This window comes from Colobus angolensis, unplaced genomic scaffold (assembly GCF_000951035.1).
Source record: "Colobus angolensis palliatus isolate OR3802 unplaced genomic scaffold, Cang.pa_1.0 Scaffold236, whole genome shotgun sequence".
Lineage (NCBI taxonomy): Eukaryota > Metazoa > Chordata > Mammalia > Primates > Cercopithecidae > Colobus > Colobus angolensis.
In genome coordinates this window covers 80571-84225 of record NW_012115555.1, presented here as the reverse complement: position 1 = coordinate 84225, position 3655 = coordinate 80571, and positions in this window count along the sequence as shown.

Genomic DNA, 3655 nt, shown 5'->3' with positions numbered 1-3655 from the left:
CAGATTTGGGCCCCACTCCCCTCATTGCAGCCATTCCCTGTGGGCTGCAGGCCGTTCCTCTCAGTCCTGACTCTTGTAGCTCCTGGTTCACTATTGCCCTCTCCAGCAATCCTTGATCCTTGATCTCCTTGATCCTTGGTGACTTCAACATACCAGATGTGATGGGCTGAGTAATGGTTCCCAAAGATGTCCAATCTCAATTCTTGGCACCCTGGAGCAGGTTGCATTACATGGCAAAAGGGACAACACTGATGTGAGGAAGATTAAGGACTTTAAAACTGCGAGATAATTTTGGACTATCAGTGTGGGCCCGATCAAATCTCACAAGCCATTAAAAAGCAGAGAAGCTGCTCTGGCTGGAGTCAGATGCTGCAGAGGAGGAAGGCAGAGGAGACACGGTAGAAAGGGGAGGTCAGAGGTTCCAAGCAGGAGGATTGGATATGTTGTAAGAGACATGTGTGAGGAACTGAGAGAGGGCTCTAGGAACTAAGGGTGGCCCCTGGACAATAGCCAGCAAGGAAGTGGGGACCTCAGTCCTATCTCCAAGGAGGTGAATTCAGACAAGAATCTGAATGACCTTGAGAGTGGATTTTTCCTCAGAGTCAGAAGGAACACAGACCTTGATTTTAGCCCCATGAGTCTGTCGAACTTGTAACCCACATGATTGTGACATGACAAATAGATGCTGTTTAAAGCCACTTGGTTTGTGTTAATTTTTATGGCAGCAATAGACACCAATACAGCAGAGAGGATGCATCACCCTCTGGCTTCTCTGATGCTGGAACTCCTCTCCTCCATGACCTTCTCCTCTCTGTGTCCGAATCTCATGCCCTTGTCATCCCTAGGCCTCATCATGGCCAAGAACCCCAGCCCTTCTATACTCTCAATCTCACACTTCCCATTCTCTGATCATCTTTCCACTCATCCCCTTGCACGGAGGCCACAGGCTCTGAGTTCACAGATACTATCGTTTGATCACATGCTGTGATGTAATATCAGTGAACCACTCATTGCCTATGTGCCTGCTTTCCAGGCTTGGAGTCTGCCCTGTAGTACATCAATTCCAACAATCCTTCCATCCACCCTGGGATTCCCAACCGAGTGATCCTGCCATCTACTCCCTGTCCCTCACCCTTGATGTCCTCTCCTCCCTCTTTAACCATTTTGAATTCTATTGTAAATAATTTCCATCCCTCCCTTGCCCCTCCCTTGCACTGTTACACTTGTTTGGCAAAAGTACACAGCTAGTGGATTCCACCTCTGCCTACACTGCACCTGCCCCCATGAGCTGCAGAAGGCTGGAGAGCAGCACACAGCACACTGACTACTCTCTCCAACTTCATGACCCACACCTCATGGGGGCCCCTACCACAGCCAGCAATCACCCTCTCCCAGCTTGGCTCACCCTCAGCCTCCTCCTGGCCTGGGTGACTCTCACACACCTTCTGTCTGCTCACACATCCAACCCTCTATCTGCATTCTTACTTCAGCTAATGACCTTGCTTCCTACTTCACTGAGAAAACTGAACACACTAGAAGACAACTTCACAGATTCCATCTGCTCTTGCATTTGCAGCTGTGCTGCATGCTGGGCCTTCCACTACATGGATGGTTGTTGTGGGTTAACCTTCCTGCTCCCAGCCAGAGCCAGTCCCTCTACTGGTGTCCCAAACATCATCCCTTCTCATTTACTTAAAGGTATCAGTTCATCAGTTCATACCTTTTTCTGTCTTTTATCATTACCCTTTGTGCTTGCTTCCCACTGTATCATTGTGGCAGTCTTGAGAATGCACATTCCAGCCCCTCAGCTAGAGGAAGCACAACTGATGATGCTGCAGCTGTTGCCGCTTGTTGCCTCTGATGCCGCAGAGGAGGAAGACAGAGGAGACACAGCAGAGCAGGGAGGTCAGAGGTTCCGAGCAGGAGGATTGGATATGTCATAAGGGACACGTGTGAGGAACTGAGAGAGGGCTGTAGGAGCTAAGGGTGGCCCCTGGACAACAGCCAGTGAGGAAGTGGGGACCTCAGTCCTGTCTGCAAGGAAGTGAATTCAGACAAGAACCTGCTATAAAATATATTGCATGGCCGGGCGCAGTGGCTCACGCCTGTAATCCCAGCGCTTTGGGAGGCTGAGGTGGGAGGATCAGAAGGTCAGGAGTTCGAGACCAACCTGGCCAATATGGTGAAACCCCGTCCCCAAAATACAAAATTAGTCGGGGGTGGTGGTGGACACCTGTAGTCCCAGGTACTCAGGAGGCTGAGGCAGGAGAATCGCTTGAACCCAGGAGGCGGAGGTTGTAGTGAGCCGAGATCGGGCCACTGCACTCCAGCCTGGGAGACAGAGTGAGACTCCATCTCAAAAAAAAAAAAAAATCTATTGCTACATGTGCTCTGAGACCACACTTGCCGTGGGCTTCTTTGATTCAATAATTGAGGGAAGAGGAGAAACAAAGGCAGGACTGTCCCTCCTTTAAAGGCCCACTGAGGCTCCAGGGCTCACCCTTACTGAACTTCTCTTAACCTGCACTGGGTCTAGGATACTTCCAGCCAAACTTCCTTCCCTCTCTCCTTCACTGGGGTTTAAACTTGCATTGCAGTCTGGCTGGGCACAGTGACTCACGCCTGTAATCCCAGCACTTTGGGAGGCCGAGGTGGGCAGATCACATGAGGTCAGGAGTTTGAAACCAGCCTAGCTAACATGGTGAAAACCTATCTCTACTAAAAATACAAAAATTTGCCAGGTGTGGTGGTGCATGCCCGTAATCTCAGCTACTTGGGAGGCTGAGGTGTGAGAATCACTTGCACCTGGGAGGTGGAGGTTGCAGTGAGCTGAGATCACTCAAAAAATAAAAATAAAAAAGCCACTTGCATCACAGTCTTATGGCTTTCCCAGTCTTTTCAAAATCATGATCCATTCTCAATGCCTAGATCTCAGCCAAGCTTCAGATTCAGACCCCAGTGACGGAGGAGGTGTCCATATTCCTAGGAGGGAGGACCCTGCAACCCTGTGGCAAGTATATGCTGGGTCAATTCCCTGAGCCATTCTGCAAAGGGACCTACAACCATTTACTTTAGAGACTGTACCCTGGGAAAGGGAAATAGGGAGAACCTGGGCGAGTGTGACTTTGGGTGTGAGATGACATTGATGCCCAGAGGCCCACAGCACCATCATCACCCCCATCACATTGGGGATTACAGAAATAAACCTGGACACATGATGGCTCATCATGGAATCACTGAGTCCATAGACCCAGCCCTAGTTATGTCCCCATTCTCCTAGTGCATAATTGACACTGATGCCCTGGCAGCTGGAGTCACCCCCACACTGGGTCCCTACTCTGTGGAGTAAGGGCTGTCGTTGTGTTGAAGGCCAAAGGGAAACCTCTTACTCTTACTCTAAGTTTCTCTCTGTGGGATGGTGATGGGGTTTTCCTCCACCCAAATAACTTTCTGATTCTCTAACAGCAGCTAGGAGTCCTACAATTCAACTCAATTCTGACATAACTACCTGGAGTTCACCTCGGGCTCCACAGGTGTAAGGGCTCAGTCCCACAAGACTGTCCTCACTTCAGATGCAAGTCACAAGTATCGGGTCCCAGGTTACCTGCACTTCCGTCTGTCATGGCTGCAAAGTCGGGGGTCTCTCATCTCCCAA